This window comes from Mus musculus, chromosome 16 (genome assembly GCF_000001635.26).
Source record: "Mus musculus strain C57BL/6J chromosome 16, GRCm38.p6 C57BL/6J".
Classification (NCBI taxonomy): Eukaryota; Metazoa; Chordata; class Mammalia; order Rodentia; family Muridae; genus Mus; species Mus musculus.
This window is the reverse complement of record NC_000082.6, coordinates 39,363,932-39,391,636: the sequence shown is the minus strand read 5'-3', so window position 1 is coordinate 39,391,636 and position 27,705 is coordinate 39,363,932. Positions and strand designations below refer to the sequence as shown.

At 40.3% G+C, this 27,705-nt stretch overlaps 1 long non-coding RNA gene across 1 annotated transcript; it reads right to left on the bottom strand.

Moving 5' to 3' along the window:
* Window positions 1-234: 234 nt before the first annotated feature.
* Gm41454 lies at window positions 235-27,705 on the bottom strand. The gene is made up of 4 exons (XR_001782023.2): window positions 27,571-27,705; window positions 2,894-3,047; window positions 2,706-2,808; window positions 235-309 (listed from the first exon to the last, which is right to left on the bottom strand). It is a non-coding gene; the product is annotated as a predicted gene, 41454 (long non-coding RNA).

Below are 27,705 nucleotides of genomic sequence, written 5' to 3'. Positions count from 1 at the left end.
GTCTGAGACTAAGGTAAGCTGCACTCTGGCCATCCAAGCTTGCATTGTCCAGGTAGTCTGTCCAGAGTAGCCGAACACTCATGCAACACCATAGTGGTTTCCATGGAGATGATGATAAAGACTTTTCCATGGAAGCAAAAACACGAGGGCAAAACAACATACACATAAGCAACTTCACTGAGAGAAACTACTGACAGAATAGACTGCATCATTTATTCATTTATTATTTACTTACCACTTTATTTTGGTGCTGATGCTTGACTTTATACACACTAAGCAAGAACTCTGCCTTGTAGCTACATCCAGAACCTGAAACATATTTATAATAAGAAACTTACTTATTCATTCATTTATTTATTTATTCTTTTGGAAAACAATTATGACACCTGTAACATGTACCAAAAATTGCACCGAGCACCATGAATCAGAGGAAGTGATCATTAACAAGTGTTTGCTTCCAGAAAGACTTCTGCCCATAGTGAGGAGACAGGCACAGCCATAGACAGCTGAATCAAATAAGGTTGCATGGCAACAAATGCCTATAGTGAAACAATCTTGTCAGGCCACCTGTGCCAGGAAAGACCACTGAATAAATTTTTGTCTGCTCGAATATGAAATGTGATCAGAATTAAAAAAAAAAAGAAAGAAAGAAAACACAAGAAGCATTCTAAAACAAAGAAAACACAAGGGAAGCATTCTATGTGGACCATAGAAACTGTGTAAAGAATGGGAGACTAGAAAATGATGCTGTTGGACGAATTACAGATGAGTAATGAGGGCGTGAATCAAAAATGAAGCAACACAAAGGCCCACAGTGAATCACCATGTGCTTTGGGTCTGGGAAACAGCAACGGCCATGAAGTCACCAGTGGAGTGACAATTGAAGTAGGAGCTGGTGAGATGTCTCAGTGGGTAAAGGCATTTGTCTCTGAGCTCTGTAACCTGACTTTGAAACCTGGGACAAAGAGAGTAGAGGGAGAGAACCAACTCCAGCAGGTTGTTCCTCTGACCTCCATTTGTGATCTATGCTATCTGCAGCCACACAATACGCATTAAATAAATAAAAAATTTCTAAAAATAAAAATTAAAAAATAGAAGTTGAAGTTGAGAAAGAAAGCATTGTGAGTTCACTGACATGTATAAGATTCTCCAGGTTCCATCTTAAATTTATCTTTCTATGAAATAACTGATGATAAATTATTGATTTTTAACCTTGGCTCCCTACTGTAACAGTAGATTTGGTCTAGGACATATAAAAATAACCAGCTCATCACCACGTGCAGAGATTGCTGTAGGCTGCAAGGGGATGAAGTCCTCGTGTCCTCTGTGCTCTAAAAGAAGGGAAGCAGAGCCTTGTGTCTTGTTTCATGCAAGTGGAAGGCAGAGGGGCACATGCAGGAAAAGGAGCCAGAAGGAGGTAGAATGTGGAGGAGCCAGATGGTACTGGGAGGATTCTGAGTGAGTGAACTGGAGGTAAACCGCTCTTGTCATATCCTGCTGAGCACGTAGGCAGTGCCTTCAGAATAAGTTATCATCGCCCTTCAAAATCCTCATTAGCTGAGCAATGTCAGGTGCAAGGCTTCTGAGGCCTTCCCACTGATGCCCAAGGGAGGACTTCCTCTGAGCTAACACACTCAGGGGTCAAGGTACCAGACTGCAGGATCGAAAATACTGACATTTAAATCTGAGTCAAAGCAGACAGGGCCAGCAGACAGTGAGATCAGAAAAGACTGTAAATCCAAAATCAGGAGGCCAGGCAGAGAAGTTTCTAAGCTGTTATCAGCCTCGGAAAGGGCTGTGACACTTGTTCAGAAAGGCAGTGGGCTTGAAATGGGGAACATGGTGTGTTGCGTTCTAAATGCCTAGCCCCTACACTGGAGCAGGACATCCTTGACCAAGTTACTTTGTTTTTAAAATCAATCCTCCGGTCCTCCCTCTCTAGTTCTTAGCTGCCCTAAGCCAGTGTCATCCTTTGAAAAGTGAATAAATAACTAAATCCCATTTTTTCCATTGGTATGTTTTTAAATTTCTTTAAACTTATATAAAAATCCCTGAGATTTCCTACCATAAAATAAACATTACCGTTAACACTGTTATCATTCCTATTTCTTTCCTTATCGCATAGGGATTCCATTCAGCCAATCAGATAACATGTGTCAGCCAGGGCTTGACTAGAGTCCTATCTCATCTTTCTGGACCGTTAACTTTGCCACCTGATCTTTCCATCACTCCTGTTTCTCACTGGATGTCTCAGGAAACATCAATCTGCAGCCGCCTAACAAGCTGATGGCGGCCCGACACTGATGTCACCAGCCGTGAATTGTCTGAAAAGAAACAGTCGCCCTCATCCAAAAGACACAGATGTGACAGGAAGACACGGGGCCATGGGAGGCCACCAGGCCCAAGAGGCAGTAAAACAGCCTCGCTCACCCAGGAGAGCAAATTGAAGATGGCTAGCTTCCAATGAGATAAAATATATTAATTTAAAAGCGTGGAAAAGAACAAAGAGAATTATTATCCATGTCTGACAGAGTATACTGTGGGATGGTTTTATTTTCTTTTTATACTTTTCTGACCTCCAAATATTCTGCATTGTATAGGTATAAGTAAGGCTAGTGGAAATAAACCCTGCAAAGGGAAAAATTAATGGGTCAAGTCACTCTCGGGGCTGCAGAGGGGGTTCAGTAATTAGCAGCAGCACAAACCTTTGCAGAGGCTCTGGGTTTAGTTCCAAGCTGCCCCATCAAGTGGCTCAAAACCATTTGCAATTTCAGGGATCTGATGCCTTCCTCTGGCTCCCAAGGGTACCTGCACGAACATGTTATACATACAGATAAACAGATACACACATGTGCATAAATTAAGATATTAGAAATTTAGATCTGAATCTTACTTTTCAGGTGTACTGGGGTATCCAGGGTATCAGGTGTGCTTGTTGTGGTTTGAGAACAGGGTTCTGATGTTGTCAAGTAGTATTGATTTCTGTTGCTTATGTTCTTGTGCTTGCCCCTCACCATCTGGTTACCATCGGGTTTAGGCAAAAGACACTATCAATAGGACAAAACAGCAACCCACAGATTGGGAAAATATCTTTACCATCCCTACATCCAATAGAGAGCTAACATCCAAAAGATACAAAGAACTCAAGAAGTTAGACTCCAGAGAATCAAATAACCCTATTAAAAATAGGGTACAGTAGGGCTCTTGTTGGCATCTGCCTAGTGACTGGGTTTGGTGATTGTTTATGGGATGGATACCCAAGTGGGGCAGTCTCTGGATGGTCATTCCTTGCAGACTCTGCTCCAAACTTTGTCTGTGTAACTCCTTCCATGGATATTTTGTTCCCCATTCTAAGAAGGCGCGAAGTATCCACACTTTGGTCTTCCTTCCTCTTGAGTTTCATGTGTTTTGCAAATTGTATCTTGGGTATTCTAAGATTCTGGGCTAATAACCACTTATCAGTGAGTGCATATCATGTGTGTTCTTTTGTGATTGGGTTACCTCACTCAGGATATCCTTCAGATCCATCCATTTGCCTAAGAACTTCATAAATTCATTGTTTTTAACAGATGAATAGTACTCCATTGTGTAAATGTACCACATTTTCTGTATCCATTCTTCTGTTGAAGGACATCTAGGTTCTTTCCAGCTTCTGGCTATTATAAATAAGGCTGCTGTGAACATAGTGGAGAATGTGTCCTTATTACAAGCTGGAACATCTAGGTATATGCCCAGGAGAGGTATTGCTGGATCTTCCAGTAGTATTATCTCCAGTTTTCTGAGGAACCACCAATTGATTTCCAGAGTGGTTGTACAAGCTTGCAATCTGACCAACAATGGAGGAGTGTTCCTCTTTCTCTACATCCTCGCCAGCATCTGCTGTCACCTGAGTTTTTGATCTTAGCCATTGTGACTGGTGTGAGGTGGAATCTTAGGGTTGTTTCAATTTGAATTTCCCTGATGATTAAGGATGTTGAACATTTTTTCAGGTGCTTCTCAGCCATTTGGTATTCCTCAGTTGAGAATTCTTTGTTTAGCTCTGTACCCCATTTTTTAATAGGGTTGTTTGATTTTCCGGAATCCACCTTCTTGAGTTCTTTGTATATATTGGATATTAGTCCCCTATCTGATTTAGGATTGGTGAAGATCCTTTCCCAATATGTTGGTGGCCTTTTTGTCTTATTGACAGTGTCTTTTGCCTTACAGAAGCTTTGCAATTTTATGAGGTTCCATTTGTCAATTCTCGATCTTACAGCACAAGCCATTGCTGTTCTGTTTAGAAAAATTTCCCGTGCCCAGATCTTTGAGGCTTTCCCCCGCCTTCTCCTCTATAAGTTTTAGTGTCTCTGGTTTTATGTGTAGTTCCTTGATCCACTTAAACTTGACCTTTGTACAAGGACATAAGTATGGATCAATTCGAATTCTTCTACATGATAACCGCCAGTTGTGCCAGCACCATTTGTTGAAAATGCTGTCTTTTTTCCACTAGATGGTTTTAGCTCCCTTGTCAAAGATCAAGTGACCATAGGTGTGTGGGTTCATTTCTGGGTCTTCAATTCTATTCCATCGATCTACCTGCCAGTCCCTATACCCATACCATGCAGTTTTTTATCATAAATGCTCTGTAATACAGCTTTAGGTCAGGCATGGTGATTCTACCAGAGGTTCTTTTATTGTTTAGAATAGTGTTTGCTATCCTAGGATTTTTGTTATTCCAAATAAATTTGCCAATTGCCCTTTCTAACTCTGTGAAGAGTTGAGTTGGGATTTTGATGGGGTTTACACTGAATCTGTAGATTGTTTTCAGCACGATAGCCATTTTTACTATATTAATCGTGCCAATCCATGAGCATGGGAGATCTTTCCATCTTCTGAGATCTTCTTCGATTTCTTTCTTCAGAGACTTGAATTCTTATCATACAGATCTTTCACTTCCTTAGTTAGAGTCACACCAAGGTATTTTATATTACTTGTGACTACTGTGAAGGGTGATGTTTACCTAATTTCTTTCTCAGCCTGTTTATCCTTTGTGTACAGAAAGGCCACTGGTTTAGAGTTAATTTTATATCTAGCTACTGCACTGAAGCTGTTTATCAGGTTTAGGAATTCTCTGGTAGAATTTTTAGGGTCACTTATATATACTATCATATTATCTACAAATAGTGATATTTTGACTTTTTCCTTTCCAATTTGTATCTCCTTGATCTTCATTTGTTGTCTAATTGCTCTTGTTAGGCTTCATCACTATATTGAATAGGTAGGGAGAAAGTGGGAAGCCTTGTCTAGTCCCTGATTTTAATGGGATTGCTTCAAGTTTCTCTCCATTTAGTTTGATATTGGCTACCAGTTTGCTGTATATTGCTTTTATTATGTTTAGGTATGGGCCTTGAATTCCTGATCTTTCCAAGGCTTTTATCATGAATGGGTTGGGTTTTGTCAAATGCTTTCTCAGCATCTAATGAGATGATCATGTGGTTTTTGTCTTTGGGTTTGTTTATATAGTGGATTACGTTGATGGATTTCCGTATATTAAACTATCAATCAAAGAAAACACATGGTGGAACTTGTGGATCTAGCTATATATGTAGCAGAGTATGGACTGAGTATGGGATGAGAGGCCCTTGGTCCTGTGAAGACTCTATGCCCCAGTACAGGGGAATGCCAGGACCAGCAATGGGAGTGGGTGGGTTGGGAATCAGGGGGAGGGGGGAGGAGATAGGTGATTTTCAGAGGGGAAATTAGGAAAGGGGGATAACTTTTAAAATGTAAATAAAGAAAATATTTAATAAAGTAAAAGATTAGAAAGAATAAAATTTCACCCTATCAGACAAACATTCTCTCATTTTTTTAATCTATAACACTTTATAATTTATTTTTTATTAGGTATTTTCCTCATTTACATTTCCAATGCTATACCAAAAGTCCCCCATACCCTCCCCCCCACTCCCCTACCCACCCACTCCCACTTTTTGGCCCTGGCATTCCCCTGTACTGGGGCATATAAAGTTTGCAAGTCCAATGGGCCTCTCTTTCCAGAGATGGCCGACTAGGCCATCTTTTGATACATATGCAGCTAGAGTCAAGAGCTCCGGGGTACTGGTTAGTTCATAATGTTGTTCCACCTATAGGGTTGCAGATCCCTTTAGCTCCTTGGGTATTTTCTCTAGCTCCTCCATTAGGTCCCTGTAACCCATCCACTTTCTGACTGTGAGCATCCACTTACTTGTTTGCTAGGCCACAGCATAGTCTCACTAGAGACAGCTATATCAGGGTCCTATCAGCACAATCTTGCTAGTGTATGCAATGGTGTCAGCGTTTGGAGGCTGATTATGGGATGGATCCCTGGATATGGCAGTGTCTAGATGGTCCATCCTTTTGTCTCAGCTCCAAACTTTGTCTCTGTAACTCCTTCCATGGGTGTTTTGTTCCCAATTCTAAGAAGGGGCAAAGTGTCCACACTTTGGTCTTCATTCTTCTTGAGATTCATGTGTTTTGCAAATTGTAACTTATATCTTGGGTATTCTAAGTTTCTGGGCTAATATCCACTTATCAGTGAGTACATATCATTTGAGTTCTTTTGTGATTGGGTTACTTCACTCAGGATAATGCCCTCCAGGTCCAACCATTTGCCTAGGAATTTCATAAATTCATTCTTTTTAATAGCTGAGTAGTACTCCATTGAGTAGATGTACCACATTTTCTGTATCCATACATTTTCTCATTTTAAAATCAAGTCTTGTCTCAACTAGAATTTTCATCGTGGAAATTAAAGAGGAGTCTGAAAGTTTACATGGAGATGTTGAGGAAACAGTATGGACTAAGAGAGTTCTTGTGAGAGGTTCCCAGGCAATGACTGGCAAACTGATTTGATTATTTGCTGATATTTTAACTGTTTTGTTATTATTTTCCTTGGTGCATATTGCCAGCTACTTTTATACTTTCTAATATAGTCTTAATATATTTTTTTTCTGAAACAAAAATGGGGTACAGAGCTAAACAAAAAATTCTCAGCTGAGGATCTTTGAATGGCCGAGAAACACTTGAAGACATGTTCAACATCCTTAGTCATCAGGGAAATGCAAATCAATCTGATCCTGAGATTCCACCTCACACCAGTCAGAATGGCTAAGATCAAAAACTCAGGTGACAGCAGATGCTGGCGAGGATGTAGAGAAAGAGGAAGACTCTTGCATTGCTGGTGGGACTGCAAGCTGGTAAAACCACTTTGGAAATCAATCTGAAACATAGAAATAGTTCTACCTCCAGGCCTAGCTATATCACTACCAGGCATATACCCAAAAGATGCTACAACATATAACAAGGACACATGTTCCACTATGTTCATATGGCCTTATTTTAATAGCCAGGAGCTGGAAACAACCCAGATGTCCCTCACCAGAAGAATGGATACAAAAAATGTGGTACATTTACATAATGGAATACTACTCAACTATTAGAAACAATGACTTCATGAAATTCTCAGGCAAATGGATGGAACTAGGAAATATCATCCTGAGTGAGGTAACCCAGACACAAAAGAACACACAAGGTATGTACTCACTGATAAATGGATATTAGCCCAAAGCTCAGAATGCCCACAGACCATATGGAGCTTAGGAGGAAGGAAGACCAGGGTGTGGATGCTTTAGTCCACGAAGCATAGACGGGGAACACGGTGCCTGAGGGAGCTGGAGGGAGGGGGGATCTGGGACAGACAGCAGAGAGGACAGGGAAAAGGAGGCAGGATCAGGCATTGGAATGGACACAGGAGAGAGGTACAAAGAGTCAGGAAATCGAATAAAAATATGTAGCAGTGGAGGATGAGAAACTGGGAGTAGCCACTAGAAGTTTCTAGACACTAGGGAAACAAGAGGTTCCCAAGACCCAGTGGAGATGACTTCAGCTGAAATGCACAGTGAAGGGGAGATAGAACCTGTAGAGAACACCTACAGTAGATTGGTACAGCCCCCAGTTGAGGGATGCAGACACTCAGCCTTCTCAAAGATTTTAACCCAGAAATGTTCCTGTCAAAAGGAAAGGCAGGGACAAAAATTGAGCAGAAACTGAAGGAAGGACCTTACGGGGACCTTTCCAGCTGGGATTCATCCATTCTGCAGATACCAAACCGTGTCGCTGTTGCTGATGCCAATAGAAGCTTACTGACAGGAACCTGAAATGGCTGTTCCCTGGGAGGTTCTGCCAGCACCTGACCATTGCAGATGCAGATGCTCTCAACCAATTATTAGACTGAGCTCAGGAACCCGAGGTTGGGAAGGGGTAGCTGGCAGAAGGACTGGGGGAACAGAAGGGGACTGCAACCTCATAGGAAGAACAATATTGGCTGATCAGACCACCCAGAGCTCCCAGGGACTACACCACCAACTAAGTAGTATACATGGAGGGATCCTGCCTTGTCTGACATCAACGGAAAGGAAGGCCTTGGTTCTGTGGAGGTTGATGCCCCAGCTTAGGAGGATCCTGGAGTGGTAGATGGGTGGGTTTGTGGGTAAGCACCCTCAAAGAGACAAAGGGGAGGGGAGAGAGAGAGATGGGATAGGGAGCTTATGGAGGTGTAACTGGGAAGGGGGATATCATTTGAGATGTAAACAAATGGAATGATTTTTTAAAATTTAAAAAATAATAGGATTATAAAAGTAAAATGAAACTATGACATTCTTGATTGGTTCTGGTAAAATGGAGTCATGAATCCATCTTGTATTAGGGGAAATTAATAGAGTATTTGGTGGTGTAATCATAGTGGTATTTTCCTACATCTTGGTTCCCATAGTCGCTTAAGGATGTAGATTACTAGATTGTAGTAAAAACTACCTTGGAATGTAGTTCCTCACTTCCAGCTCATCCTTGAGAGTCTCCCACATAGCAGTTATACACCCTGCTGCAAAACACAGTCTTTGCCTGTCAAGCTCCTGTTCAGTCATTTTAATGACATCCTGTCATTTCACATTTCCCAATTCCAGAGCATTTCCCCAACTAGTCCTTTGCCGTATCTGCTTCTCTGCTGCTTTTTCGAAATGAAACCCAATGTGGCCTCTGGGTTTCAGATAAAATAGTGAATCTCAAAGCATCCCAACGTTCCCCGACTATCACAGAAGAAATAAGGACCCCATTTCTTTGCTGCCCACAGCATTCTCTGCAAGTGGCCTGAGTTATTTATTTTTATATGTCTTTCCTAGACAAAATATACTGTTATATTGGAAGACAAGGATTTAAAACATATAATTTAGCTTCAGTCACTCCATAGAAAAATACATTTAGGATGGTATTGGGGGAATCTTACACGTGTCACTTGAACTTGCAGCAGCACTTGGGAACCTGTTAGCAATGATCATTCTATAGTCCCACTCTTAGCTAAATATTAAGTCTTCTGATTAGTAATCCATCCATGTGTTTCTGACCTATGTTGAGAGGCACTGAACTAAACTGAACTGCTAAATTTCTTCAAACCCCACTTGATCGTTCCCATCCTGCTACCCTCACATACATTATGAGCCTCTAAGGTAGGATGAGCTACATCCTCCAGAGTACTCTGAGCTGGTAGCTTCTGGCAAGGTTAGGCCACTAACAGGACACTCTAGAACACACATATACACAAGGATGGTGGTGTGTATGTGCAGCTGAAGTCATTCTATCCTTCATAGTTGTCACTTAACTACTTATTCACATCATGGGCAGGAGGGGACAGTCTGGCACTTCTCTGCAGCCTTTTCAGTCCTAATTCACTTACCAGAATTATGGTTCCCAAAAGCCCTATGTTTGTGAATTTTGACTTGTTTTCATTCCATCTGCTCTGCACACCTATTATCTTTCAATACATAGCCTATAGACTCCAGTCCTTACATTCAATGCAAAGAAAACAGCCCCATAGCCTTAGCAGTGAAATTTGTGTGTCTCTCTCTCTCCTCAATGCCCTTCAGAACAGAGGAGTTCAGAGAGATTGCTTTACCCACACCATGCACTCTGCCCTCACAAAGTCCCCAGATTCTCCACACTATTGCATGCTGGTAGAAACCCCACTCGGATCCAAACTCCAGGATATCTTCCAAATTACTCCTATTCCCATTCTGTTCTTTGTTTTCTCATTCTGAAAACCATGTTGCTCTCTTCTGCATTCTGTGTGATAATTGTTCTCAAGCTGTTTCACATAACCCCGTTATGTCTCCACATTTAGATTATGAGCAACTTCTGGCCAACGGTTGGGTTCTTTTTTGTTTCATGCCCCAGAATCCAGTAAAGAAAATCCCATTGAAAATGTGTGTGGTGCACCGCTGTTCTTTCTTTAGGACTTATGTACATTCTAGAAATCCTCCTTCCCTCCCAGTGTTTCTGATCTAAGCTGAGGACACTCATGTGTTTATCTCATTCATCAAGCTCTTCCGCGATCTTTGAGACCATATCTCATTTCCTAATGGTGGTCTCTATATGAATGTGCACTGAGCATCAGGCTTTCATTCAAAGTGTCCAAAGCTAAACTTGCTATGTGTTCCACTCATCGTTATTGAGTTACTGTGATGATGGTATGATGATAGCGAATTTGAACTAATGGAATTTTATTTTCATCTATCCACTTGGCCCAACCCAAATTATGGCCTAGGTTATGAGTCCTATCTTAGAGGACTCATTCTTTGGTCATCTAGATCCTTCTTACCTGAGTATATTAATTTTGTTTTTTTTTTGTTTGTTTGTTTTTATTTTCCTACAAGGTACAATATCTCTATGGTTGATTCATGAATGGCAGAGGCATTCTTAGGTAGACTTAAATTCAAATTTTATCAATTATTTCTATATCTCCTCATCTATAAAATTGGAAATCATAGTTTCTACCTCTAATATTTCTGTATATATATATATATATATATATATATATATATATATATATATATATATATATATATATATCATGAAGCGATACAGAGTCCTGTCACGTGACAAGTATTCAAAAAATGTTAGTTACTGTGATTCCTTCTGCTAATACCACCAGCCAAGCCGCTAGATCTTTCCTTAATTATATCACAGCTTCTTAATTGGTTTCTTTTCCGCTAAACTTCTGCTCTCTTTCTCTGCATTTTAAAGAATGTTATAAAATGTCACAAGCATTTTCTAAGGAACAATTAATTATTATGGTATTTAAAGTATATAAATGTTTCAAAGGGGGATAAACTTAACAACTTCTATTGTCTGAATGTGAAGAACTGGATCCTGCCCTTGAGAGTATTAAGGCAGAGAACCACCAGAGCACAAAAGTTCCCAGTAGTGTTCTCAAGGATGCCCAAAGTTCCATTGAAAAGTGTGCAATCCTGCCACGGAGCTCTAAAACAAGCGTGTTTTTCAGGGGCAGATTAGGCATGACTATGACCTTCCAACTTTTCTGTCACTCAAATTGAAATATTCTAGGGTTACAGCAAGAACATTCACTATGTCTTTGTGCCTCCCCATAGCAGTAAATGACTGACTGAGACAGACAGACTCAACAGCTGCACAGCAGATGGTCCCCAGTCGTGTTTTAGGTGACTGCTTCGATTGAATATTATAAAATTGGATGAAATTCTGCCAATTTCTTCTTGTAATTATAGAAGTACGGAGTCAGGAAGTAAAAAGATTTAGTATTCATTAGATCGAGCCTCTTTAATAAAGTCTTCTTTTTCCCGTTTGAAAAGGCTACATGTTGTTTTAGAGCAGCAAGGAATTTGATTTGTATCTCTAATGAGCTCTGTCCTATATCACAGTGATTTATATATAGGACTTACCTTTCCCACAAGACTGTGAGCAACTTGAAGGCAATTCCATGTCTTATCTATCTTTGTATTCCAGCAACTAACATGCTCTCTTGCCTACAGTATGTGCTCAATGAATACTGAATTAATGAACAACCGGATGAATAAATATACCATTGAAGATTTCATAATTAAATCATACTTTATAATGAAGTAGACCAAGTGAGTATTTAAAAGTACTCTGTGGAATACTGTTCTCTGAAATGCCAAATCTAGTCATTGTTTATCGTATATTCCACATATTAAGTTTACTTAATTTGATACAATTCCAAAATGTACAGATTGGGCCTCTTCTGCTTTCTACTGACTGCTAAAGTGCTGAGATGCAAAGAATGAGGCATGGTCCCTTTGACAATTGTATTAGTCACTGTCCTTGCTGTGAAGAGGCACCAGACCAGGGACATTCTTATAAAAGAAGGCATTTAATTGGAGACTTGCTTAAAGTTTTAGCGTGATCATCATGGGGACAGTGGCTAGGCAATTGGACTGGTGCAGTAACTGAGAAATTAAATCCTGAAGAACAGGCAAAGGTAGTGGGCTTGGGCTTTCACCCCCAATGACATACCTCCTGCCACAAGGTCTTACCTCCAAATCCTTCCTAAATAGTTAACCAACTTGGGGTCTAAACATGCAAAAACATGAACCTATGTGGCCATTCTCACTTAAACCACCACAGCAAATTTTATTTTCTGCTCCTTTTTTTGCAACATATTATTTCCTGGAATGGCAAGATCTGTACCACACTGTGTATATCTATGGTAGTGTCTAAACATACCCTCTAACTCTCATGTATTTGAAATTTAATCTCCAACCCTTGATGTGTCAAAAATTAGGACAGTTAAAGGGATGACTGGCCTACAAAGGCTCTCACCTCAGGAAGAAAATGATACAGCACTCTGAGAGTGAATTGGTTGATTATCATAAAAGTAGGCTTGTCATGAAGATAGAACTCCCCCCCCCTTTCTTGCTGACGTGTGCTCATGCATACACTTCCCCATCCACCTTTGATCATGAGATGAAGCAGTATAAAGGCCCTCATCAGAGATCAACACTTCAATCTTTACCCTCCAGAAACTGTGAGAAACATTTGCTCCCTATAAATTACCCAGTCTGTAAGGTTCTGTTATAGTACCACAAAACTAAGACCCATTCTCATGGGAACGTGAACAGAGGTTTCTGTTAACCTACTCCATACTCCATGATGAGATCATGGTCTTGGATGCCTAAAGCCATGCTATATGGGAGATTCAGCATCTTCCAAACATTCTCATCAGGCATCCCTCTACTTGGAACTCAGACATTATTTTGTAAGAAAGCCCTAACTGCTTCCTTTGGTGAGACGCCATTGGAGAACTGACACCACCAATAAATGAACAGACATTTTCACCAGACTTCTGAGTGAAAAGGCCTTTGTATCAGAGTTTCATGCTATTCCTGACATTTGTGGGGAGGTAATTCCTTGCTGTATGTGTTAGGGGATGAGGCTTGCCCAGTGTATCAGAGAACACCTTAATTGGTGTTCTTACCCACTACCTGTTAGACAATGGTGGCACTAGTCTCCTAAAGGTGACCATCAAAAACAGTCACAGACATGGATGGATAAACACCCACCATAGAGGACCTCTGTTTAAGAGGACTCTAACATCTGATCACTGATCTGCAAAAGCAGAGAGAAAGTTAGGTGAGCTCTGTGCCAACCAGAGAGGGGAGAGTAGAAGATAGGCTGTTATTATCTGTGCTAGTCAACTTTCTCACCTTGACACAAACCCACTTATACCTTGGAAGAAGGAGTCTTAATTTTAGAATTGTCTTCATCTAATTAGTCTATGAGTGTGTCTGTGGAGAATTATCTTGCTTGATACTTGATGCCAGACGTCCCAGTCCAACACAGGAGGCACCATCTCTGGACAGAAGGACTTGGGTTGTCCAAGAAAGGTGGCTGAGCAGGCCAGAGACATCAATCCAGTAAGCACTGTACCTCTGTGCTCTCTCCTTCAGTTCCTGCCTTGGCATCTCTCAATGATGGATTGCAACTTACAGACTGAAATAAAGTCTTTTTTCCCCTGATGTTTTTAGCCCAGTGTTTTGTCAGAGCAATGGAAATCAAAGTAGAGAGCAAGCCTCCTGCTTTGTTACAAAACATTATAAAATTATGTGGGTAACATTCTGACAGCATGGATCAGAACTAAAATCATAACCAAATAGTCACGATTCTACGTCAGATGGTTAATATCTGCTCTAAACTTTTGTTGTTGACACATACCTTAAATATGCATATGTAACTAAAGGAAATGGGGTGTGTGTGTGTGTGTGTGTGTGTGTGTGTGTGTGTGTGTGTGTGTGTGTGTGTGTGTGTTTGTGTGCATGTTCATAGAGGTACATTATCTTGATATTGAACTCCCCTTCTGTGTCCACACAGAGCTATTAGAGTGTATAAGTTAACCTAATTTCAGTGTATATGATTATACTGTCTTCCTAGTTCACTTATGCGCTTTCAACTGGAAGTGGTCAACAGCAGATTCTTAAATAATTGCACATCATTAAGGTCACCAACAGTAACACAGTGCTTGTTTTCCTGTAAGCTGCATTAGATGACTCAGTCCCAGTGCATTTGGAACAACTGTGAGATAATGTTCTGAATAGGGCCATGGGTGGGTCATGTTTGGGCTATGTGGCACTTATAATTCATTTTCAAATGGCAAAGTGAAAGTCTGGATGTAAAATGTGAATATATAGTATCTTAATGCTGAATTTAAAATGTAGATATTTTTAAGAACCTGAAATAAAAATATGATCATGTGTACACCTAGGTCCCATTTTTCAACATGATTACAATGAAGAACACACAAGACACTCAAGGAAGAAATCTACAACTTGTTTTTGAAATAATACAATGGGTATTTACTCAGTACCCAGACTCTTAAACCCAATAAAGGAGGACTATGTCATTAACCCTTACAACAACTGAGCAACTAAAATTCAAAGAGGTTAACTGACTTATCCCAAGAGCTGAGACCATTTGTGACCTTGTCTCCCTGACTCCTATGCTTGTTTGTCTCTACATAGTACCTGGTCTCTTTTACTTTGTCTTCTTAATAAACATAGTAGAAGTAGTTAAATAGATATACAAAGGAGCTTGTAGTTATTGACTTAAGGTACTGTTGGATAATAAACATAATGATTCTATATGGAAAAGGCAAATAGTTTATCGGGCTCACCATTATGATGGTCAGTCCTTATTTGTTGATTACAGCACACTTAGTTGATGTACTAATTGAGCAATGACCCTAAATATTAAGTCACCTGAATCAGCTTGACTTGACTCAGTTCAGTAAGATAAGTTGCCTAACTATCAGTAACTGGATGGCAAAGCCTATCTTCTGTGCAGACATACACTTATGAGGGCCTACTCTTCTGCTTTAATATTCTTTTTTTTTTTTTACAAAGGCAATGTTGTTTCAGGAAGGGGACATAGAAGACAGCACACAGCATATGCTTTCCCTAATAAGTCTAATGATACCCTGTTTGATGAATGCATGGTAGACCTGATTAATCTATGCATAGAGTATGTAGGGTATATAAAACTAATTAAGAAAAATCCCACCTGAGTTATGGATTAACACATAAACGGTACCTCAGAAGGATAAATGAGGGAATGAATATGTAAAACAAGTATCAAATAATAGCAGACTAAGCTAGATGCAGGCCTTATCAACTGAAGTCCAATAATGCAATTGCAAACTGAATTTGTCAGGATCATAGGTACGCAGAGCCTACTTACTCACAGTGGCCATTAATATTTTAGAACAGCTGATGGTGACTGGCTGTTTGCACTGAGCCTTCTTTTTCGTCTAAAGTGCTCTTGTTTCACAAAGAATGCTGTATCTTAAGATTCAGGCTTAAGAATGTGTGTGTGTGTGTGTGTGTGTGTGTGTGTGTGTGTGTGTGTGTGTGTGTGTGTGTGTGTGTATGTATGAAGGAGGGAGAGAGAGGGAGAGAGGGAGAGGGGAAGGGAGAGAGAGAGAGAGAGAGAGAGAGAGAGAGAGAGAGAGAGAGAGAGAGAGAGAGAGAGAGAGAGAGAGTTCTAGCCTGAAGAAATGTTTCTGCAGCTAGATACATTCTCAATTTTTCATAACCTTAGACTCTTCCTGGTTCTTTATGGCCCTGATAACATAGGTTGGAGCTACACAAACCAAAATCTTTTCACCACAGGGGGAAGCTGAAGCTGATGCTGACCCCTCTTCCTGAAATGAAAAAGGTGGCAAGGAGAGACAGGATCAATAATTCTCAGCAGGGGGTGTCAGAGCCCTCTAAGGATTATGAGGACATAGGTGGGGGGCTTTGGAGTTGTCACAATGACTGAAACCATCAATGGCATTTAATGAAAGGCAGCCAGAGAAAGAAAACTTTGTGCATCCAGATGTCACAACTCTCTGATGGGAAGCTGATTCCTGTCAACAATGAGATAATCACTTAGAAACACTAGCCAATGCTCTCTTAGAAAGTCTTAGGGAACTGGCTTAACATCAGAATAGGCACTCAACTCCAGCCCTAATTACATTTAGAGAACATGCCAGGATCTGAATGCAAAAACAAGCAAACAAACAAAAACAAACAAACAAAACAAACAAACAAACAAACAAAAAAACCCCAAAACAAAAAACACTTCTAGTTCTGAAGTAGAGAGAAGTCCTTTTGGCAACTCCCAACAATAACTTCTAAACTGTGGGGACCGCACCTCTGAATCCCTGCAGTCGTCAGAGTTCACAAATGGAACAAACATCAAGAATGCACTTTATCCGAGAACCACATCCCCTGCTCAGACAATAAGCTTGGTTGAGCAGGCAGAAGATCCGCAAAAGGACTCAGGTGGGTTGCCCAGTGCAAGGCACACTTGAAGGCACTGTAAAAATGTCTCCTTCCTCCTGCTCTTGTGTTACAGGAGCCTGCGTTTCTTGCACAGTTCTGGAAGACAATTAATGTTTTTCAGTATGCAGGTGGGCTGAAGCTACAGCAGATGGCATCAGGGTGGCTGTAAAAGAGGAAAGAGTCTTGCAGATGGTATATTTACTCCCTTCTGAGTTCGTCTCTTGAGAGGGGGAAGGGAGGGAGACAGTGGTAAGACAGTGCAATTATGATGCCAGCTTCCAAGGGACTTACTCTCCTGCATTTTCTCACATCACCACATTATTATCTTTCATCCAGTTACTCCAGGAGAGAAATAAAGCAAGAAATTGGGAGAGGACAATGGGACAATGCTTGGATATCTATAACTGTCAATTTACCATCCTCTGGAATTATCATTCATGGTCTTGCAGCCGGTTGGGACTGTGAATTCCCTCTGTTCCGGGTGAAACAAGCTCATTACAGTAACTTGTTCTCATAGGTCATTTTTGCCCCAATGCTGCACAATTATCTTTATCCTTAAATTCCAGCTATGTACATCTCATTTGCCCTGTGATTCTGAACGACTACAAGTTGATCACAATAGTCTGGTAATAGCTTATGAAGTAGCATCTACCTCCTCTAGTACTTTCCTGTTAGGGGATAACACCATCTCCCATGGAAGACTATTTATGGAACACATAGGAGGTAATGAAGACTCCCTGATGTGGGCAGCTTCCCACCATAATGAACAGCCACAGCCATTAATTAGACCCTGGATTTCCAAGTCTCCCTAGCCCATCCTTTCCATTCCTGATGTCACACAGACATTGTGCAATAAATCCTCTGTAAAGGGTTATCTCCTAAATGGGGAAGTCAACCCAAGGAAGTTCATATCCATTGCCTTCCCCCTTGCTAACTTTGAGTGAGTAGTATCCTTTCTGCATTTTGACATTAGAAAGGGGAGTAAATGAGAGTGGGAGATGATTTGGGGGACAAAACATTTGCTTCACAAGCTTTGGAATCCGAATTAAAATACACATATCACACACACACACACACACTCACACACACACACACACACACACACACACACACACACACACACACACACACACAGGCACGCACATACACATGCACGCTCATGCACACATAGGCCAAACTTGGGATGGCTACTAGTTACGTGTCAAGGAGACTAAGCTGAGCTCTATTAGAGGAAAACTAAAAAGGGAAGGAGGCATTAAGCTAAGTTAATACAAATGGTCTCAGTGGACAGACACTACAGTGTTCTCAGAGGTCACACTACCATATTGTAATCACAGAAATATATACTTTTATCTGTCAATTAAATAATCAATTTGTAGAAGACAATTACAGTAAAATGCAATGTGTAAGCCATTTTTTTGAATCTGTAAAGTTATCTGACAAAATGAATTCAGTCCATAGTCTTAGACACAATAAAATACATTGTGTAAAGGAGCTTGAGCTACAGTCAAGAAAAGTAACTAAAGTGGAATTGAGTAGGGCAAAGGGTAAAGTCTGGGAGGCCTTATTCAAAGCTCCTTGTTAGTCTTTGTCTCACCTTGACACAATCTTGAGTCATTTGAGAAAAGGCAGCCACAGTTGAAAATAAAATGTCCCCCAGATTGTCCTATAGGCAACTTGTGTGACATTTCTTAATTAATGATTGGTGTGGGGCAGCCCAGTCCTCTCTGGGTTGTGCAGCATCTAAAGAAATGGTCCTGGGTTGTGTAAGAAGGATGGCTGAGTAAATCACACGAAGCAAGCCAGTAAGCAGCACTCTTTCATGGTCTCTGCTTCTGTCCCTACCTCTAAGACCTTGCCCTTGAGTTTCTGCCTTGACTTCCCTTCATTATGAAATGTGACCTGAAAGCTCTTTCTCCCCTGGATTGTTTTTCTCCCCTGTATGCCATACTATTACAGCAACAGAAAGAAGTCCTAACTAAGACACGCTGTACATACATACATACATGCATACATACATGCATACATACATTCATAGATCGATAGATAGATAGATAGATAGATAGATAGATAGATAGATAGATAGATAGATATAGAGATAAATGAAAAGAGAAGGGAAAGGAGGGAAGGAGAGAAAGAAAGAGGGGAGGGAGGGAGAGAGAGAGAGAGGAGAGAGAGAGAGAGAGAGAGAGAGAGAGAGAGAGAGAGAGAGAGAGAGAGAGAGAGAGCAGAAAAAGAGAAGGCTAGAAAACCCTCACAGGTAGTCATCAAAAGGTGACCTGTGGCTCATTATGAATATTTAAGATGCTAAAGAGGTTTGTGACACATGAAGTTATATGTGGAATGATAAGTAGCAGAGCATGCAAGAGAAAGCCACTCCTATGCAACTGAACTAAAAAGCTCACCCTAAGGTATCAGAAAAATCCTACCTCTATATAAAATGTAGCCATATGCTCGGCTGAACTCTATCTATCACCCACACTGTGATCCTTCCCCCTGGATGTTTACTATCTCCTAATGGACTGTTTGTTTGCTTCTTCTGTAACTATATGTCTCAGTTACCTATTTGGGGACACAAGAACTTTGTCCCCATCCAAACGTGCCTTTCAGAGACTGATCATCAGCCATTATCAACACATCAGAGAGCCAAAGTTGTACAGAACATGCTGTAGAGAAGACAGAGGTCATGCAAAGACAGGAGAGTGTGTGAGAGGGCACAGAAGAACTGAGCCACAAGGAAGCCTAAGGAGTTCTCATACATCGCCAGGGTCACAAACCTAGATGGAGGAAAGAAAGGGCAGGGAGAGAGATACAGCTAACTCAAAAGCTAAGTAATGCCCAACAAAAAACACCAGTCCATCACCACAGAAAGAAGAAAGGAAATACTGAGATGGCTCAGTAAAAATGCTTGCCATGCAGGTGTGAGGACCTAAGTTTTTCTCGCACCATCCATGTGAAAAGCTAGGCCAGGGCCTAGCAAACACATAAGTGGATGCTCACAGTCAGCTATTGGATGGATCACAGGGCTCCCAATGGAGGAGCTAGAGAAAGTACCCAAGGAGCTAAAGTGATCTGCAACCCTATAGGTGGATCAACATTATGAACTAACCAGTACCCCGGAGCTCTTGACTCTAGCTGCATATGTATCAAAGGATGGCCTAGTCGGCCATCACTGGAAAGAGAGGCCCATTGGACACACAAACTTTATATGCCCCAGAACAGGGGAACGCCAGGGCCAAAAAGGAGGAGTGGGCAGGTAGGGGAGTGGGGGTGGGTGGGTATGGGGGACTTTTGGTATAGCAGTGGAAATGTAAATGAGCTAAATACCTAATAAAAAATGGAAAGAAAAAAAAAGAAAAAAAAGAATAAACATTTGAGTGGCTCCTTATGAAACTCATGTTTCTTTGTCTAACCTTCATCCCGTTCAGACTTTTTCAGGAGTTTTACCCCAATCTCTCTTTGGAAAGCTAGCCTTTAGCCTGCATGAAGTTTTTAGTTTGCTTTTTTGTCTGTTGTTTTGTTTTCTGGTTGTTTTTATTCTGTATGAAGCCTCACTCCTATTTCTGAGAATGAAATCTGTTAGCAAGTCAGCACACCACAGAGGCTGGTCACACAGCCTTGCCGTAGACAGGTACCTGGACCACGCTATTCAGGTAGAAGGAAGATTGATTCTCTCTAGTCTGATGGTCTCAAAGGAGCTGAAGTGATTGCCAACTATGTTACCACTTTGGGAAACTTGAAAATGAAATGGGTGTCAACAAAAGGAGATCCTGGGGACAAAGAGAATCCTCATCACTGTTGGCATGCCCCAACATACAGTTGAATCCCAGATTATCCTAGATTTCTATGTCAACAAAGATCCCCTTTGTTAAAGTCATTTTATGCTGAATTTTCTGTTATTTGATACTAAAAAATCCTCACTGATATTTTCAAATTGCTTTTCAAAAACTGCTTCTTTAGCAATACCAGGTCTTAAGGGACAGACTATGCTGCATGCTGAACACGTGGAAAGAAAGGAAATAAGGTCCACAGAACTATTCCAGGGTGAGTGTGCAGTTAGCAGTCACATAACCCTGAGCAAATGATTGCATTTTTGAGCCTGAAATTCTCTACCTATAAAATAAGGATAATAATTACATGCCCTCCCCACACTCTGGATACTCCTTCAATAAAAATAAAATAAAATTATTAGAAAATACTTGCCAAATACACAAAGCTAAGCCAACGAACCATCACTGAGGTCCTTTCCCTCATAAGCTCTCAGAAATGTTATTTTCCCAGTAGGAACAGGTTTCATTTTCACAATGTATTAAGTAGACCTAATGGCCTTGCTATATGGCCAGCATATGCTACAAAGCATAAGAGTCTTCCAAGTTAAGTGGGAGTCAGTGTGACCTCAGGTCAGGATCTAGCTAAGCTTTCACACATGCTGTACCCATGATCGCATTCCTCATATGAACTGGCATTACGTCAACAGCCATAGGGATCAAGAATAGAATGCTAGAACCATCTAGTGAGCACTTTGACTCCAAAATATTCTAAAAGAATTATCTATTAAACAAAGAAATCCAACATAATTGACTTCACCTTCAAGTTTTTAGGTACGCTTTTGCCTTTTTCTGCAGTCAATTACATGAAAACTTGACTGCTCTGTACTAAAGTGATGGAGTTTTGAAGGGATAAAGACAGCAAGGACTTCAAGTACATTTATTTGTACATCATCTTCCAAAGCTGCTCTCCTATAGAGCAAGCATTGAGTCCTATCAGTTTTATCACTGAGGTTATCATACAGTCCTAGCTCCCTAACAAACAATTCAAGCCATCTATCAGGCTTACCACACACTGCTAAGCGCCCTGCCCACTCGCCTCTGTCCTCAGCCAAGGCAGTAGGTCAATATGCTAGCTATGTTGCAGTTCCAAGAAATAACATGATACAAACACATACTTCTCTAAACTTATTATGCATTTGTATAAGTAAAGCCATACACATTTAGTTTCTTCCAAATGCAATGTTGTTTTCATTGATCTACCTACCCATGCCAATAAATCCTGTTCCTGAAAATGCAAGAGAGAAATCTTAAAATCTGAAATGTTTACTTGTCTGTAACAGGTAACAATATATATAAATGATACTGATTAATAACATAAAAATTCACCTTTTAATCACAGGAAATCTTTTTTCTTTCCAGCCCAGATAGTAGCATTGGACAAAGAAATCTTTCTCTTTTTTTTCCATTTTTTATTAGGTATTTAGCTCATTTACATTTCCAATGCTATACCAAAAGTCCCCCATACCCACCCACCCCCACTCCCCTACCCACCCACTCCCCCTTTTTGGCCCTGGCGTTCCCCTGTACTGAGGCATATAAAGTTTGCAAGTCCAATGGGACTCTCCTTGCAGTGATGGCCGACTAGGCCATTTTTTGATACATATGCAGCTAGAGACAAGAGCTCCGGGGTACTGCTTAGTTCATAATGTTGTTCCACCCATAGGGTTGCAGTTTCCTTCAGTTCCTTGGGTGCTTTCTCTAATTCCTCCATTGGGGGCCCTGTGGTCCATTCAATAGCTGACTGTGAAATCTTTCTTTAGAATTTATAAATCTCAGATCAGAATTAACAAATGAGAGGGCAGGAAAGGTGTCTCAATGACTAAGAGCACTGTTTCCACTTCCAGAGGACCCAGGTTTGATTGGCATCACCTACATACCACTGCACAACCATCTGTAACTCTAGTTCTAGTGGATCTGTTGCCTACCTTCTGTCTGTTCTGGGCACCAGGGTTACAAGTGGTACACAAACATACATACAAGCAAAACACTCATACATATGAAGAAAAAATATTTATTAAAAAAAGATCAACAGATGATAAGAGGTAACTAATTGTGTCTGCATGCTGAAACCACAGTAGGGACTAGTGCGGACTGCAGGAAACTGAATATTAATACATTCTTTCTCAAGTGGGTAGAGAACTCTGGCATCTAGACTATTGTTTCTCTCTCTCTCTCTCTCTCTCTCTCTCTCTCTCTCTCTCTCTCTCTCTCTCTCTCTCTCTCTCTCTGCAGACAGGCTCCATGTTAACAGAGCTTTCAAGTTTCAAGATAATAATTAAATCTTCATTGCTAAATAAAAATCTCTGGAGAAGACTAGATTGACATGTTTTGCTGGTTCTTTAAAGATGTAAATTAGTAAATCTCTGCTTCCTGCCCTTACATAAGTATTATTTGCTCTGTGCTGCCTTCTCTTACACCCCCTCAACCCTGCAGGATATTAACTGAATTCTCACTTGTGTGCTGATCAAGAGAGTGCAATCAACCACCATCCTGAAGTATCAATAGGAAGGTGAACTTAATGTAATGTAATGTAGTCATATGTGGGTGGTATAAGTAGAAGACTGTAGACTGCACTTGCCTCTCCTCAAGCCAACTTATTTTAGCACAGCTCTAACAGGGGCTAGGATAATGGACATTACCAGCATCTCAACTGAAATAGACCCCATGCCATTTGGCCATCTGCTTTTCTGTCTGTTAGCTTTCATGGAGAGAGCAATTCATTCGGTGCAGAAACAATACTCATCCACTGTGCAATTAGATAAATGCCCCGCCTAACTCATCCTCTGGTTGAATAATTCTTTCTCTAATAATTTATATCACAGCCACACTGTTTACAAAGATGGGTATATAATGAACAATACTTTAAATGGATGGTAAAAAGTTAACAACCTCATTTATGTGAACCCAACGCCCCACACATGCTAGGCTAGTGCTTTGCCAGTGAGCCTATTTCCTAGCCCACAAAGTGATTTCAAAGGGTAGATTTAGTCCAAATATTTGAGGAGGTTGACCCTTTCAATGCTATGGTTATTGGGAAATTACAATGCTATTTACAGCACCACTATAACAGCCACTATAAAATTCTTTTTTATGCAGAATTTTTTTTTGTACCTACTCATTCCTACATTGGATAGCCTGGTCCCAAATCCTCCAAGCTTGTTGTGAAATCGTATTTTCTGTGACATCACAGTATTTCCACTGAGAGAGAAGCACACCCAGGCTATTTGCTTAATATTGATTGATTTTGTTTCTTCCTATCAGAGTCTTCAACTAGGGAGAAGGAATCAAAATCTCTGAAGAAATATGGTCAGATTCCAGAGTCTGTCAGTAGGTCAAGGGTTAATCAGAGACAGGCATAACTGCGGAGTTCTAGCCCAATTCTGGTTGCTATAATAAAACTGACCAAAAGCAAGTTAGGAGAATGCAGGGTTCATTTAACATACACTTCCAGAATCACAGACTCTTAATGAAAAAAGTCAGGACATAAGCTTGAAGTATAAGCTATGGTGGAAGCTGCTTCCTGGTTCACTCACAGGCTCATGCTCAGCTAGATTTCTTATACAGTCCAGGACCTCCTTTCTAGGTAGTGGTGCAGCCCACAGTGGGCTCGGTACGCCTACATCATTTAACAATTAAGACAATCCCCAAATAAACTGTGCTTATAGCCTGTATATGCAATTCCTCAATTGAGACTCTCTTCTCAGGAGACTCTAGGTTGTACCTAGTTAACAGGTAAAACTAAGCAGGACATCCAGGAAATGTGTGTAAGTGGTAGGCTTGAAGAATCAATTTACCTTCTCTGCATGGAACTGTTATTTATGCTCTTCTCATTGAGTCAGGACTATTTAAATAATGGACCTTTCCTGTGAAATGACTGCATTCTGTTAGAGTGTAAAGAAGGTTATCAGGAGACAGTTGGTCACAGAACCAGAAGCAAGGTGGGCACAAGGAAAATGCAGTCAGATTCAGCAAGAGATTCGTTATGAATTAAACCATGTGGCTCAAGCCAATGTGCAAATCCTAAGCCCTGATACCCGTGAATGTGGCCTCTTTGCAAATAAGGGAATTGCAAGTAGTAAACTTAAAATGATGTCGTTATTATGTGCCTGCTATAGTATGAGTATCGTGGTCAATTTGACTGCATTTAGATTTTCCCAGAACACACACTTCTAGTTCTGTTGGTTCTTAAATTTTCAGGGAAGTTTAATGTGGATGGAAAACCCATCCTAAAGGTGGTTGTAACCAGTCAGGGACTGGATTCTAACTGAATAAAATGGAGAGAGCAGAAAACAAGCTGAGTTCCAACATTCATCTCTCTGGTCTCTAACTGAGGTTGCCATGTGATCACCTGCCTAATTTCTGCCACCACAGCTATAGTTAGTCTCAACACCACAGTTTCCCCACCATGATGATAGAGTATAGTCTCAAACTATATAACAAAATAAACTCTGTCTCCTTTATGTTGCTTTGAAAGGCATTTAGTCACATCAATGAGAAAAGTAACATACAAGTGGTGTTCTTATAGCCAGAAAAGAATCTGGACACGGACATAAACAGCATAGAGGGAAAATGATGTGGAGACACGGGGAGAAAGTCATATATAAGTTAAGGAGGACCAAAGAAGCTAGCAGAGAAGAACGAACAGAAGATTGCCTCACAGCACTCAGAAGGAACCAACGTGGACAACATCTTGAATTTGGACATCCTGACTCCAGAATTGTAAAGCAATAAACCTATTGCTTTAAGCCACACAGTTTGTGGTCCCTTGCTATGACAGCCTCGGGAAACTAATATACTATTCCTCCTGCAAGACTCAGACATAACTGGGCACAGAATTGGATTCTTGCAGTCACACAGGAGGGATCCTCTGATTATTGTAATTTAGATATTAAAGCAAAGGAGGGAAAACTTAGGAGCACTCAGGTAACAGTTTACTCTCTCCCTGTTGCTTTCAGATTGTGCCGTCCAGTTCTCTCATTGTATCATAGGAGTCAGATCAGAGACCTGCTGGAATTAAAGTCTTTCAGAATACTCCAGTATGGTTTGTTATAATTGATGGTTATAACATAAATACTGAATATAGTATGATCTCCTGCTGGGCCAATTTCACATTATCCTTAGCACACTTCACTTGCTATAGACAGTTAACATTCAGTGATTATCCTATTAACTACTACCTACTTCAACACATTTTTATATATGGGTCTCATCCAAAACAACCTATCTCTTACAATTCAAGAGTGACCAATGTTACCTCTCCTTGGGGTTTAGGGCAAGGAAAATGATTCATTAACAATCAAGAAAAGTATTGCTAAGACATGAACAGCATTTTTCAGGGTGTTGAGTAGTTTGAGGATAATATTGACTGTATTTTGAAGCTTGTTTTTTGTCTTAAATATATTAGTCTTTCTCTGTGTCAATTAATATCCATCTACTATTAACTTTTAATATCTATAGATTTCTTTATTCAGAAACCACGATGCATAGGTAATGAATTATCCTTTTGTAGAACAAATGTTGAAAAATTGTGATGTTCATTGTAATCCAGGATTGTGATGGCCAAAGCACCAACTATATTATCACATACTGTTGTTTCTTTCTTAATCTCATTGGATTTTTGATTGTCAGTGAGAGAGTGTGATTCTCAACTATTATTCTAGTCCATGGTCCCTCCTCTAACATTGAGGGTGAAAAGTCTATCATCTTACAAATAATGTACCATTAAAATATTTTTATTTCAAATACTAGACACTATTTGGGACCTTGTGTAATAAAAATGAACAAAACAGATAAGGTCTCTGCCTCCTTACAGTTTAAAGACTAAATAGAACACTATCCTAATTAGTTTTCTTGTCACCATGACAGAATATGTGACATAAAGAACTCTGGAGGAAAGGTTTGCCTTGTTCACTGTTTCAGAAATTCAGACCATCATAGGAAGGGAGCCATAACAAACACGAATGGCTTTATCTTTTCTGTTCCATTCAAGCCTTAATTCAAGAAATGATGCCACCCACACTTAGGGTAGTCTTGCCTGTTCATTAAACTCTTTCTGGAAATACCTTCAGAAGCGTACACACTGAGGTGCTTCACGAATGATTCTAAATATAGTGAAGACAGCGAGGAAAATTAACCATCATGCCCAATAGATAAGTACTAACACTGAAGAAAAATTATTTGAAAGAATCTGGAAGAGAATAGCTTCCTTTAGACTGACAAAAGAGAAAGGAAAGAAAGTAGCATGCTCGGTGAAACCTGCAGAAAAGAACTTTGATCTTGAACATCCCATGAAGAGGATACAGGCAGAAAAACGAGATTCTGAAAACTTTAATGTGTTTAGGAAATGTGTTGGCCAGAGTGTCTACATAGAATATCATAGTCAGAGACATTAGAGAAGAACTCAAGAATCAGGCAAGTGTCAGATGCAGTAGACCCTCCTAAGACATGATAAGACAGCCTGACTAAACTTTGAAAACAATGGGCTATAGTTTAGGAGGGTTTAATCTGGTATCATTAAACACCAGCTCAGTTTCAAATAACTGCTTAAAAGGAAAGGTCTAAAAAGGATTAGAGAAAGAAGAAAGAACAGGAACAGGACTACCTCTGCAGTGGTCTACTTGGGAGAATTCTTGGCAACTTAGCCTGGGCTGATGCCTGTCAGAAGAAAAAAAAATGACTGAATTCAAAATATATTTGGATAACAGGCAGGAATGCTGATAAAGCTAAATTTCATGGGTGAATTAAAGGAAGCAGTAACGCATAACAACATTTCATTATGAAAAAATTTCAAACTCACAGAAATGTTGAAAGAATTGAGTGCTGAATATCTATGCTCTGTGGAGACTGTGTAATTAACATTTTAGTGTACTTATTCCATTGCATTTATTCATGCCACTATCAATAAATCAACCAATGTTATCCTTCAATGCTTTGGGGTAAAGGTTGGAAACATTTGCACACTCCTTACATATTCATCTAGTGCAGCATGCATACGGTTAAGTAGGACCAGTATTTAGTGACACATAGTGAAAGCCAAAACTCTACTTATTGCATGCAATGTAGTAAGATTTGAGACTTACCTGTGTCTGTGTAAATCTGACTCAGAGTCTTTAATTTATACTCTGTTATTACCTTGAACGTTGTTGTTGTTGTTGTTGTTGTTGTTGCTGTTGCTGCTGCTGCTGCTGCTGCAGCTGCTACTGTCATTGTTGTGG